The sequence below is a fragment of the Lissotriton helveticus genome, chromosome 7, assembly GCF_964261635.1.
Source record: "Lissotriton helveticus chromosome 7, aLisHel1.1, whole genome shotgun sequence".
NCBI lineage: Eukaryota > Metazoa > Chordata > Amphibia > Caudata > Salamandridae > Lissotriton > Lissotriton helveticus.
Genome location: NC_136068.1, coordinates 1,782,470,436 through 1,782,485,114, shown reverse-complemented (window position 1 = coordinate 1,782,485,114; position 14,679 = coordinate 1,782,470,436).

Below are 14,679 nucleotides of genomic sequence, written 5' to 3'. Positions count from 1 at the left end.
TATAGTGAACAAGGGAACCCGTTTTAGGTAGCAAAGGACCTCGGGTGATTAGTCATTTTATCAGGAACAGTGGTCCTTAGCTTAGGAGAATATATCAATCAATCAATCAATCAAAGCATTTATATAGCGCACTACTCACCCGGAGGGTCTCAAGGCGCTGGGGGGGAGTGGGTACGCTACTGCTCGAACAGCCAGGTCTTGAGCTGCTTCCTGAAGGCGAGGTGGTCCTGGGTCAGGCTGAGGTGGGTCGGAAGGGAGTTCCAAGTCTTGGCGGCTAGGTAGGAGAAGGACCTTCCTCCTGTGGTGGCTCTTCGGATGCGGGGGACGGCGGCGAGGGCGTGGCTGGTCGATCGAAGTTGGCGTTTGGGAGCGTAGAAGTTGAGGCGGCTGTTGAGGTATCCTGGGCCTTGGTTGTGTAGGGCTTTGTGTGCGTGGGTGAGGAGCCGGAAGGTGATTCTTTTGTTGACCGGGAGCCAGTGCAGGTCTCTCAGGTGTCCGGAGATGTTGCTGCGGCGGGGGATGTCCAGGATGAGTCGTGCTGAGGTGTTCTGGATCCGCTGGAGTTTCTTCTGGAGTTTGGCGGTGGTTCCGGCGTAGAGGGAGTTGCCGTAGTCCAGACGGCTGGTGACGAGAGCCTGGGTGACCGTCTTTCTGGTCTCGGTGGGGATCCACCGGAAGATCTTACGTAGCATGCGCAGGATGTTGAAGCACGACGAGGAGACGGCATTGACCTGTCTGGTCATGGACAGGGAGGAGTCCAGGATGAAGCCCAGGTTGCGTGCGTGGTCTGTGGGTTTGGGTGCGCTGCCCAGGGCGGGGGGCCACCAGGAGTTGTCCCAGGCGGAGGGTGATGATCCCAGGATGAGGACTTCCGTCTTGTCCGAGTTCAGTTTCAGGCGGCTGTTCGACATCCATTTGGCTACGTCTGTCATCCCTTCATGCAGGTTGGCTCTGGCTGTGGCGGGGTCGTTGGTGAGGGAGAGGATCAGCTGGGTGTCATCGGCGTAGGAGATGATGTTGAGGTTGTGCTGGCGTGCGATGGCTGCGAGGGGGCTCATGTAGACGTTGAAGAGTGTTGGGCTGAGCGAGGAGCCTTGAGGAACGCCGCAGATGACTTCGGTGGCCTCCGATCTGAACGGGGTGAGGCGGACTCTCTGTGTTCTTCCGGCGAGGAAGGAGGTGATCCACTCCAGTGCCTTCTCCTGGATTCCGACGTTGCTGAGGCGCTGTACTAGGGTACGGTGGCAGACAGTGTCGAAGGCCGCGGAGAGGTCCAGGAGGATGAGGGCCGCTGTCGAGCAGGGCTCGGATGTCATCGGTAGCTGCGATCAGGGCGGTCTCGGTGCTGTGGTTGGCCCGGAAGCCAGACTGCGAGAGGTCGAGGGAACCGTTCGTCTCGAGGAAGGCGGCCAGTTGCTTGACGGTCTTCTCGATGACTTTTGCCGGAAACGGGAGCAGCGAGATGGGGCTGTAGTTCTTGAGGTCGGTGGGGTCGGCTGATGGTTTCTTAAGTAGAGCGCTGAGTTCGGCGTGCTTCCAGCTCTCCGGGAAGGTCGCGGTGTCGAAGGAGGTGTTGATGATGTCCCGCAGGTGGGGTGCGATGACAGCGTCGGCTTTGTTGAAGACGTGGTGAGGGCAGGGGTCTGTCGGAGATCCGGAGTGGATGGAGTTCATCGTGTGGACGGTGTCTTCGGTGCTGATCGGGGTCCAGGCGCGGAGGGTGGTGGTGGGGGGCGGTGGTTCGGTCGTGGCGTGTGTCGGTTGAGTGCTGAAGCTGTTGTGTATGTCCGCGATCTTGTTGTGGAAGTAGGAGGCGAGGGAGTTGCAGAGGTCTTGCGAAGGGGTGATGTCGTTGTTTCCGGCGTTGGGGTTGGAGAGCTCTTTCACAATGTTGAAGAGTTCCTTGCTGTTGTGTGCGTTGTTGTCCAGTCGTTCCTTGAATGCGGTTTTCTTGGTGGCGTGGATCAGTTGGTGGTGTTTTCGGGTGGCGAGCTTGAGGGCTCTCATGTTGTCTGGTGTTGGGTTTCTGCGCCAGGTTTTCTCGAGTGCTCTGCAGTTCTTCTTGGAGCTCTTGAGTTCGTCGTTAAACCAAGGGGCTTTCTTGCTGCCGGGTCTGCTGGGCGGGGTCTTCAGAGGGGCGAGTTCGTCTGCGCAGTCGCTGATCCATTTCGTGAGGTTGGTGGCCGCTTGGCTGGGGTTCGTTGTGCTGGTGGGAGGGTTCTTGCTCAGGGAAGTAGAGAGCTGGTCTGCAGTGATCTTGTTCCAGATTCTGCGGGGGGCCTGTATCTGGTAATGGTGGAGCGTGTTCCTTCTGAAGCTGAAGTGGACGCAGCTGTGGTCCGTCCAGTGGAGTCCAGTGGCGTGGCTGAAGGCGATGTCCTTGCTGGAAGAGAAGACCGGGTCGAGCGTGTGTCCGACGTAGTGGGTGGGGGTGTTGACCAGCTGCTTAAGTCCGAGGTTGGCGAGGTTGTCCAGCAGGGTGGTGGTGTTGTGGTCGTTGTTGTTCTCCAGGTGGAAGTTGAGGTCCCCGAGGAGGATGTAGTCAGCGGAGAGGAGGGCGGGTGGGCTGATGAAGTCGGCGATGTCTTTGCTGAATTGTGTGCATGGTCGTGGGGGTCTGTAGATGAGGGTGCCTCTGATGGTGGTCTTGGGGTTGATGTGGATCTGGAATTGCAGGTGTTCAGCGGGTGCGAGGGTGTCGTCGGTGTTGGTCGTGATGCGGATGGTGTTCCTGTGGATGATGGCGATGCCTCCTCCTGTCTGGTTGACGCGGTCCCTCCGGATGATCTTGTAGCCGTCCGGGATGGCGATGGCGATGGCGATGTCGGGCGCTGAGGAGGCGTTCATCCAGGTTTCCGTGAGGAAGGCTACGTCTGGGGCTGTGGTGTCGAGCAGGTTCCAGAGCTCGACGGCGTGTCTGTGGACGGAGCGGGTGTTGAGCAGGATGCACTTCAGGTGGGTGGTGCTGGAGTTCGGCTTGGTGGGTGCTGGTGTAGCGTGGGTCCGGTTGCAGGTGAACTTGCAGGAGTGGCAACTGAAGGGTCCGTGGGTACGTCTCGGTGTGGCTCGGTAGCAGCCCGGGGTTCGGCCGGTGTTGAGAGCGATGAGTTCGGTGGCGTCATAGGTCCGTCGGGTCGGCTTCCGTCGGTGGGGGCCAGGCGTCCTGGCACTGGGCGCGGTCCAGGCGCGGACGGGCGCAGACGGGCTTACCTTTGGCGCACCTTCGGCGCTCAATCGGTGCTCCCGCTGCGCGCGTCCGCTGCGCGGTCGCTGAGGGGGCGTCATAAGTAGGAGCCGAGAGGGAGGGTCAGCCGGGAGGCGGGAGGTGGGAGGACCAATGGGAGAGGGGGGAGGCGGAGCTACGGGTCTGCGGCGACGGGTAAGCAGCGGGAAGCACGGGGCAGCGGGGCCGGTGAGGAGCGGGGGCAGAGGCGGCAGGCTGCGGGCAGAAGGCGAACCTGAGGCAGATGCGGAGGGCAGCGGCGTAGAGGAGGTGAGGGGAGGTCTGCAGCAATCTGGGAGCGGCCAGGCAGCAGGAAAGTCAGCAGGCAGGCAGGCGAGCGGCAGAGCAGCGTGGAGGGAGCGACCGCCTGCGAGGGCACAATACAATTTTTGGATAGCAAACATAGACTTAAATAAGTGCTAAGGCGTACTTTTTCTCCAATGTCCAGCCGGACAAGGAATTATTTATTTTCAAGGTTGTGTGAGGAGTTGCGAATACATGGAACAAGGATCAAACACATTGGGTACAAGCCTGTACCAAGTCAAGGAAAATAAACAATAAGTAGAAAGAGTAAAGAAAGTTTAAACAGGCAAAAGTTGGAGCAAGTGGCGGCTTGCAATAAAGTACAATCTTGTGCAAGCTCAAACCAACAGTAGCTGCAATAAATATATACAAATAAACCATGCAGTACTGTTAGAACAGTCGACGTGACGTTTCGATCCCTAGCTCCTAAAATTAAACTGGGATCATCTTCAGGACTATTGTTAAAGCTAATGCCTGAATTGTTAGCAGCCTTGAATGTCCTCAGGCCGAGCCAAAACCGTGGGTGCGTGTGGGAGTCACAACGCACGACAGGATACGTTATTATAGAGGTCCACAAGCCGGAGCTTGGGACGGCTTCCGTGAGCTAGTGGACGGGAGGAATTCCTCGTCGTGGGAGCCTGTGTAGATTATGCAAGTCCTAAGGGTTGGATATACCTCGGATGGTAGATTGGATAGGGCTCGGCTGCCGGTTATGGCAGTCCGCCTTCGGTCGGACCTTGATAGGGTCGCGTGTGGAGCTTGGTCTCGGGCGTCTTGATCAGTGGCAGTACCCAAGCCATCCACAGCCAGCTCTAAAACCTCTGTGGGAGTCTGGAGCAACTTCGATGAAACAGCAAGACTAAAATATGTTTAGATGGTGGACTATTTGGGAAATTAAGCTTCATTTGATCCTGTGCCCCACATCAATAACGCATATCCATGTTGATCTGAGGTGCCTCCTTCCTACCTCCATTTGGAGACACTTAGAAATGGGAAATACTGTTTTCATTCTTAACATTTCAGCCTTTTGCCTCATGTTCTTGTCACCAAGGTTGCTTCTACTTGCCTCCCTGTTCACAACTCACTTATTAGAATGTGCTGTACATGATGTAATGACATTGCTCTATGAATGAATGATGACGAAGATTTTCTGAGTAGAATTAGGAAAAGTGATTTATGGACATCAGATTAAACTACCCCTGGAAGATTGCCATCAATAAATGTTTTCCAATTCCCATTCAGCATCTTCTTAGGACCTTTAAATTATTTTAATACTGATTAGAACATTGGAATGTTGGGAGCTCCAATGAAAACAATGGAGTGCTCTGGACTTCTAATAGCCGGTAGATGCCTAGACCTCCAACATTCCAATATTTACCAAAGGCCTCACAGAGAGGACGGGATTTCAAACCCTTCGGTCTCAGAAAGGCCTTTGTTTTACAAGTTAGAACATTCTGCTCTGAGGTGGTATGTTCTCATAGCCTTAGAGCCCTTCATAAAGGGCTCTACCGGCCATTGAAGTCCACTCCCTTGTTAAAGGCCCTCACCTTTGGCTCAGGCCTTTGACGCTGGAGAAGGCCTTTACTGGCCTGATAGAGTCCTCTGCAATGGGCTCTAATGCTATATTAATTTTCCACACAAATGCAAAAATATTAGAAATCTTCAGGTGGCTCTACTACGCTCCATTGGAGCCATGTTGCCTGCTAAGGAAAGGGCTTAGTAAAGGAGCTATATTCTTATCTACACATAAAAGAAACAGGTTAGATGCCAATTAAAAAACATTCACCCATGAACTTACTGGACATGGAGGGGTACATCTCTCCCCATAAGGTGCAACAGTGGCAGTTGGAAGATCATACTGTCTCTATTCTAGGGATTTAGCAAGCTTCATCTCCTGTATCTTTCTCTTTCTGCTGAATGTCTTCCTTTCTGTCCCTTTCATTCTGTTTTATCCTGTGTGGCTTTACTTCTTTTAGGTCGAACCTAGCGCAGCGCGCAGTGAACAGCACTGCTCTAGGAGATGACCTTGAGAAATCGGTCTACTCTTTTCAAGCACTCGTGCTTGTGGTGGCATCCACCTTGCGGGCGCGAGCAGCAGCGTGCAGGGGCCATCTGTTCCAAATTACCGTGGCCGCACGCACTTGTTGACATTTCTCCACTCTCGCTCCCCTGCCTGTCTCACCCTCACCCTCCCTTGTTAAGCTCCAGCCCCTGCCCCCTTCTTCAGTTTAGATTTCACATTTTGTGCCTTGTTTTTAAATATGTTAACTTACTTACTCCACTTTGCTTATGTTCTATTGTTTATTGTACCCCTTCTTGAAGTTTCACCTCCTAAGTGTTTCAAACCCCTCTTTGCTCCTTTCTGCCAACCGAGCACCAAAGTTTGCCTGGATGCACGTGTTTAGGGTGAGCAGGAAGTGCACCAAGGCACTGGCTCGGTGATTTACATCTCAGAACCCCAGTCTGCACTTCTTGTGTGATATGGGTCCTGCTTTGAAGTGCAGACACACCATGCCCAGGGGGAGGTGTGAATTTCGAGCTCTTTGTGCATGGACTCTTCACACCCAGATAGCCTTGAAGTTCTTAAGAAGCCCACACTGGGATCAAAACAACACAGATTTGTTCGGGGACCCCAAGCACCCTCCTTTTAAATGGAGATCTCACCCCTCGCACCTTCAATTAGACCTCCACAGTTTTTTCATTAACTCTTCAGGGTGCAGGTCTTACCTACTGTCATGAATCCACCTACCCCTAACACACATATCCTAAGACATGTGCTGATTTTCCCCCTTGAAAAAACCCACCCCTGTCCCGTGCTCCACGCACGCTTCTAGTCAGTGTGATTGGGTGCTTACGTTTTTCTTCTGCCTTATCATATGTTTCCTTAAGGTTTTGTTACACTTGACTTTGCATGTGCTCTTTGGTACTCTGCTTTGTTGCCTTATATGCTTGTGGAACTTTTGGAGCTCATTTGATGTGCTTGGTATGCTCTGCTTGTGGCTCCGTGAAAGACACCGCCTTCGCGAAGGTCTTTCAGATCTCTCCCCGCATCCCTACACGCAGCCTTTTGGTGCGCGCTAGAACTGGGACTGCATTCAGCGTCCCCGCGCACGTTAACTGAACGTGACTGGGAGCGGCTGGGTGCGGTCGGGTATTTAAACCGCACCCAGCCTTCTAGAAGGCGCTTTGCCTTCAGGTTTTCTGCAGAGAAGGTCGCGTCAGTAGGAGGAACTCACCTGAAGGAGGATACATCCTGGCAGGACTCCACGGCGGTGCTTCTTCTTTCCTGGAGTTTGAAGTCTTAAGAACTAACTTTGAAAGCTAAGTACTTTTGCTACTTTTAAGGCGCCCTTCGCAAGAAAGGTTAATTTTTGGAACATGACATAGAATTCTTAACTGATGGAGAAGAAAGTCAACATGATCTTGGCTACTCGCACCAGAAAATCCATCACTCAGAAAGTATCACATTTCAAAATCTCTTACCGCTTTTTAACACAAGAACAAGAAAGTAGAAGAGAAAGAAGTGAAGACTAAATGCAAAGGGTGGCAAAAGTGGAATCACATGAAGAACAGTAACAACATGCCTGATACCACAGAAGCAACAAAAGTCTCGACACCGCATTTTTCCTCCAAGCACAGACTGACTGAAGAAATGTATTGGACAATATAACCTAGGCAGTATCTGTTTTTCCAAACAAGAAGGCATATAAATCAAATAGGAGGTAGTGCCCTTTTGTTTGAGGCCATTGGACCCTTTAGTACCAGTGGAGGCTGCCTTGGAATGGGGGTGGTGGGGTGAGGTTTCGATAAAAAATAAAAGAAATGTGGGATTTGAGAAAGATATCTAGGAAAAGGTGTGTCTATGTTTAATGCTTCTTTTATAGCACAATTAACAAAAAGGAACAGAAACCCCGAGACCAAGAGACAAGGTTAATACCAAGTAAGTTTAGGAAAGAGACAGAAAGATTGCAAAGGGCTTCTTAGAATAGTAAATAATCTTTCCTTTCTTTATGTACATTTTCAGACGAACGAGAGCTGACATCTCGTCGGACTACCAACTACCCTAGAGGACATCTGACAACTTAATCACCACAACCCTACATCCCTACCAAGACATACTGGGCGGAGGCCTTCAACTTGCTGATCGCAGGTAGGGGAATCTCTGAACAGCTAAACTAGATTAACGGAGCTCTGATTAGATAGAGATAGTGGCGAAGGGGGCTAGTGGGTTTAGGAAAGCTCATTCCTAAAACGGAATACTAATATCTTGGTGCTTGTTGCTTCGCAGGTCGACAGCAAGAATCAAAGTCTTCTCTTCAACGCCCAGTACCGGCCCTCCTCCCTAATTTCTAGGTTAAATCTTGCTGTTAATATTTAATTCAGTAAGTTTTAGTTAGTGGTTTGGGAAGTTGGTCCCTTGCGTCCCTGCGAAATCATCCACGTCATCCAAGAAACCTTCGGTCAAGACAAGGTAAGGGACGACGTGGTTAGCTTTGACAGAAGGCAAAGCCCACGTAGATAATTTCGCCCGGACGCAATGGAGCAAGTAAATATGCAGGATTTGGCAGCAGTTCTAGACGCTATTAGGCAGGATAATGCAGCCTTACGTAGAGATTTATCCTCTCTTCAGGACTCTATTCAGCAAAGACCGACCACTTTTCTGAGTCCTTCATCCAGTACAGATGCCAAGACTCAGATCCAAGTGGTAACTCCATTCCCCACTCCTTTAGCCCCACCAGAAAGATTTTATGGGGATTGTAATAAGTTTTCTGTATTTTTACAGCAATGTCACCTACACTTTATAGCCAAGACTACAGCCTTCCCGGACGATTCTTCTAGAGTAGCTTTTATGTTGTCCTATATGGGTGGAGATGCTGCTCTTTGGTCAGTTCCTTTAGTAGAAAGGGACGACCGAATTTTGTATAATTTTAAGGATTTCGAGAGAGCTTTAAAGAAAATGTTTGCAAAACATCTTTTCGTTCAGTCTGCAGACAATGAGCTTCTAAGTTTAAAGCAGGGATCTTCGGATCTGATACACTACATATCTACCTTTAACCGTCTGGTTTTAGAGGCTGACTGGCCTTACGACAAAAGAGTTTCTATCTTTTACAGAGGTTTAAGAGAAGAATTAAAGGACATGATTACCCAAATTCTTGAACCCCCTGAAGACATAAGCGAGTTCATTGACTTAGTGGTGAAACTTAATCATCGTATTTCTGAACGAAAGGGAGAAAGGGGGAAAACTGAGCAGCATAAAGTAGTTTTCTTTAAGGAAAGGTCAACCCCGAATCGAGAATCAGGTCCAAGATCAGATTCCGTCGAACCCATGCAAATTGGTTCGATTCGTGGACCCTTAACTAAGGAGGAGAAAGATAAAAGACGACGTTTAAACCAGTGTTTATATTGCGCAAAGACAGGACACTTCGTAAAAGAATGCCCAACTCGACCTAACAAGTTTAAAACCAAGACTTCCGAAGTGGCCATCACACAGGAAAAGTCGGAAAACTAGTACACTCGGTAATGGGAGAGGTCAGTTTATCGGGTGGTCTTTCTAGTTTGGCCTCAACTCTTCCCCCTGCAGGTTTCAGACACTTTTCTATCTTAGTAGAACTCCGAGATTTGCTTCCTAAATCTCACACAAGAAAAGTGGAAGCCATTATAGACTCTGGGGCTACAGGTAATTTTATTGATTCCAACTTTTTTTTACAGTTGGGCTTTCAGTCAGTGTTTAAAGAGCATCCAGAAACAGTTAGAGCAGTTGATGGCAAGGAATTGACTTCAGGGTTGGTAAACAGACAAACTGAACTTTTAGAGATGGATTGTTCTCCCATACATCGAGAAAGAATACAATTTGACATAATTGATGCCCCTCAATTCAAGATGATTTTAGGGATACCTTGGTTAATAAAACATAACCCAATCATAGATTGGGTAACCAGGTTAATTACCTTTAAGTCAACCTTTTGTACAGAGCAGTGCTTCCTAATCAATAGGTCCAAGGACATAGTTCAAGGTTTTGATTTCGGAATTGAATCACCCAATGTCCTGCTTTTGGAAGGGGTTCCATCGGTTTATAGCGACTTATCTGATGTGTTTGACCAAGGAAAAGCCAATACTCTACCACCACATAGGGATTTCGACTGTAGAATAGATCTCGTGCCTGGAGCAACCTTACCCTGCAGTCGCATTTATGCTCTTACAGAGGCAGAGAACATTCACCTGAGAGCATACCTTGATGAGTATCTAGCAAATGGGTTCATTAGACACTCTAAATCTCCAGTATCATCAGCTCTTTTTTTCATTCCAAAGAAGGGAGGGGAATTGCGCACGTGTATCGATTATAGGCAACTAAACAACGTCACCATTAAGAACAGGTACCCCTTACCCTTGATCCCAACACTTTTGGATCAGATTAAGAAAGCTAAGATTTATACAAAACTGGACTTGCGAGGAGCTTACCATTTAGTCAGGGTAAGAAAAGGAGACGAATGGAAGACGGCTTTCCGCACTAAGTTCGGTCTCTTTGAATACCAAGTCATGCCTTTTGGACTTTGTAATGCTCCTGCCGCCTTCCAGTTTTTTATAAACGAAGTGTTGCATGAATTTATTGACATCTGTTGCGTTGTATATATTGATGACATTCTCATCTACTCAGACACTGAAGAAGATCATGTACAACAGGTCCGCGCCATTCTTCAAAAACTACTCTCCAATTCTCTTTATGTAAAATTAGAAAAAATCTGTTTCATGCCTCCAAGGTGGACTTCCTGGGTTATATAATTAGTCCCGAAGGTATTGAAATGGATCCTAAAAAGGTGGAAGCGGTGACAACCTGGCCCAGTCCAACTTCTGTGAAGCAGATCCAAAGCTTCCTAGGTTTTGCAAACTTTTACCGCAGATTTATCCAGAACTTTTCTCAAATAATTACACCCATAACCAAGTTACTGAGAAAAGGAGTGAAATTCTTATGGAACTCTGATGCTGAAGAAGCCTTCCAAATTTTAAAGAAAAGATTTACCATGGCCCCAATCTTGTGTCACCCAGACCCCAATCAACCATTTATTGTAGAAGCAGATGCATCTCAATATGCATTGGGAGGAATTCTTTCACAACGAAGTTCCGATACTGGCCAAATGCACCCTATAGCTTACTTTTCCAGGAAATTGTCTGAAGCTGAACAGAATTATGCCATTGCCGATAAGGAATTATTAGCAATAAAGGCGGTTTTTGAAGAATGGCGCCACTACCTGTTAGGGGCTCGTCATCCTGTAACAATTTATACTGATCATCGTAATCTTCAAGCTCTAAGATCTGTGAAAGCTTTGACAGCTAGACAATTACGTTGGTCTATGTTCTTCAATGACTATACCTTTGTGATTACTTACCGCCCTGGAAAAGAGAACTTGAAAGCGGACGCTTTGTCTAGGATAGGAGATAAAGACCCTGAAAAACCTGAAACTATCCATCCTGTAATCCCGACTTCTTGTTTTCAGGGAAGTTTAACCACTAGTAACGTTATTAATGATATTAAGGAGGCCTTGAAAGATACGGATGTTGAGATGCTGAAAAGAGATCATCCTTACCTCCTGGAGAAAGATGATTTGATGATGATACATGGTTTGATTTACGTTCCTACCGAAAAGATACAAAAATCTATTATTCAGCTTCATCACGATACAATGTTATCTGCCCATCCTAGCATCTTAAAGACCATGGAACTGATAAGACGAACCTTTTGGTGGCCTTTGATGTTCAATGACATTCAGTTGTTTGTAGAAACCTGCAGTGTTTGCATACAACATAAGACTTCTCATCAAGCTCCTAGTGGGTTGTTAATGCCTCTGCCTATCCCACCTCAACCCTGGCATACTATATCGCTAGACTTCATAGTTGAACTACCTGAAACCAAGAAGGGATTCAATACAATTTTAACTGTTGTGGATCAGTTCACTAGAATGGCCCATTTCGTTCCATTGAAGAAACTTCCCACTGCCTTAGAGCTGGCTCATCTAATTATGTCACACGTGATCAGATTACACGGAATCCCATCTGTGGTCATTTCGGACAGAGGCTCCCAATTTGTTTCTAAGGTGTGGCAAAAGTTGGGTACATTGTTACAAATGGACGTTCGTTTGTCTTCTAGTTACCATCCCCAAACAGATGGTTTAACTGAGCGAACTAATCAGACAATCGAACAATATCTCCGATGTATGTTACCCAATGTTCCTGATGAATGGTCTGATCTCTTGAGCCCCCTAGAGTTCGCTTATAATAACTCTGAACATTCATCTATCAAAATGTCTCCGTTCTTTTGCAATTTCGGTTTCCATCCCAAAAGCATTCCTGAACATTCTTTAAACCCTGATTCAGTACCTGCAATTTCTGACTATGTATCCAAAGTATTTTCTATCCAAGAAGAGGCCAAATTCAACTTGGCTAAGGCGAAAGAATCTCAGAAAGAGTCCAAGGACAGACATCGATCTGAACAACCGCAATACCAAGTAGGTGAAAAAGTTTGGTTGAGTACAAAAAACTTGAAACTTAAAGGAAATCGGAAATTCAATCCAAAATTCATTGGTCCCTTTCCTATTGAGAAGATAATTAACCCGGTTTGTGTAAGGTTAAGTCTCCCTCAGAAGTACTTGATACACCCGGTTTTCCATGTCTCCCTGGTTAAGCCATTTCATCCTCAGACCCGCATCTCCAAATCTCCATCCCCCATCATGATCGATGATCACCCGGAATTTGAGGTTAAAACTATCTTGGATTCCAAAAGAGTTCGAGGAAAACTGTTTTACCTCATAGATTGGAAAGGTTATGGCCCAGAGGAAAGGTCTTGGGAACCTTTAGACCATCTAAAAAACTCCCCTAGATTGATCCGACTCTTCCATCTAAGACATCCTGAGAAACCAAAGCCCATTTCAACCGTTCTGGGGGGGATCTTGAGGAGGGAGTACTGTCATGAATCCACTTACCCCTAACACACATATCCTAAGACATGTGCTGATTTTCCCCCTTGAAAAAACCCACCCCTGTCCCGTGCTCCACGCACGCTTCTAGTCAGTGTGATTGGGTGCTTACGTTTTTCTTCTGCCTTATATGTTTCCTTAAGGTTTTGTTACACTTGACTTTGCATGTGCTCTTTGGTACTCTGCTTTGTTGCCTTATATGCTTGTGGAACTTTTGGAGCTCATTTGATGTGCTTGGTATGCTCTGCTTGTGGCTCCGTGAAAGACACCGCCTTCGCGAAGGTCTTTCAGATCTCTCCCCGCATCCCTACACGCAGCCTTTTGGTGCGCGCTAGAACTTGGACTGCATTCAGCGTCCCCGCGCACGTTAACTGAACGTGACTGGGAGCGGCTGGGTGCGGTCGGGTATTTAAACCGCACCCAGCCTTCTAGAAGGCGCTTTGCCTTCAGGTTTTCTGCAGAGAAGGTCGCGTCAGTAGGAGGAACTCACCTGAAGGAGGATACATCCTGGCAGGACTCCACGGCGGTGCTTCTTCTTTCCTGGAGTTTGAAGTCTTAAGAACTAACTTTGAAAGCTAAGTACTTTTGCTACTTTTAAGGCGCCCTTCGCAAGAAAGGTTAATTTTTGGAACACTTACTTTGTGAAAGCCTTCATGAAGAAAGAGACTTCGGACATTCAAGGCCTAACAGTATTTTGAGAACTAATTGCCTGATCACTATGTTTGTAAACTGCAAAAAGAATTGAACTCAATGTTTGTGAAATTGTGAAGAGATTTACAAGAAACTTTAGATTTTGTGGGATTTGAGAAAGATATCTAGGAAAAGGTGTGTCTATGTTTAATGCTTCTTTTATAGCACAATTAACAAAAAGGAACAGAAACCCCGAGACCAAGAGACAAGGTTAATACCAAGTAAGTTTAGGAAAGAGACAGAAAGATTGCAAAGGGCTTCTTAGAATAGTAAATAATCTTTCCTTTCTTTATGTACATTTTCAGACGAACGAGAGCTGACATCTCGTCGGACTACCAACTACCCTAGAGGACATCTGACAACTTAATCACCACAACCCTACATCCCTACCAAGACATACTGGGCGGAGGCCTTCAACTTGCTGATCGCAGGTAGGGGAATCTCTGAACAGCTAAACTAGATTAACGGAGCTCTGATTAGATAGAGATAGTGGCGAAGGGGGCTAGTGGGTTTAGGAAAGCTCATTCCTAAAACGGAATACTAATATCTTGGTGCTTGTTGCTTCGCAGGTCGACAGCAAGAATCAAAGTCTTCTCTTCAACGCCCAGTACCGGCCCTCCTCCCTAATTTCTAGGTTAAATCTTGCTGTTAATATTTAATTCAGTAAGTTTTAGTTAGTGGTTTGGGAAGTTGGTCCCTTGCGTCCCTGCGAAATCATCCACGTCATCCAAGAAACCTTCGGTCAAGACAAGGTAAGGGACGACGTGGTTAGCTTTGACACCTACACCCCCTCCCACGCCCCCTTCCCCCAGCACTGGAAGTGGCATACGTACCAAAGAGTGGCACTAGGTTGGCAGGATGCCATTTAAATTATAACAAAACACATCTGCAAATAGAAGTCTTCTTTGAAATGCGCTAGAGTTGCTAGAGAATCTCACTCCAGATCTCAGGCTCGAGCCCTCTCCACCCACCACACTGCCGCCATAAGCATATCCCCCGTTCTGCTTGTGATGCTGTGTTTAGCTTTGGGACCTTATGAGTGTTTAGCCTTGCAAAAGTTGATGGTGTTGCACCAAGGATATTGTGCTGCATAACTAAATACTTATAAGGTCCCAAAATAGCCATACCTGAGTCACCAGAAACCCAGTAAAGGGTTTACCCAGAGACTTGAGGTAATTTTATACTTCCAATATACATCTCACTGGACATTCTTCCTAGATGAACTCCCCCTTTAGGAGTCTGAACCCACCCAGACATACTAGGTGCTCTAGTTGAAAACTTGATGACGAAGCATGCCACTGAAGGATACGAGTGGGTGAGAGTCCTTTTAAATAATAAAACGTATTCCGTGGTTAGGAGAGGTGTCACCCTGGCTCAACTCCCCTTCTTTGTTTGCTGGGAACCCAAGAGATAGATATAAGAGTAGGAAACTGGGTGCTGGCCGAGCAGCTACAGAAAAGGAAGTCTGAAACTCAAAATGACATAGAATTCTTA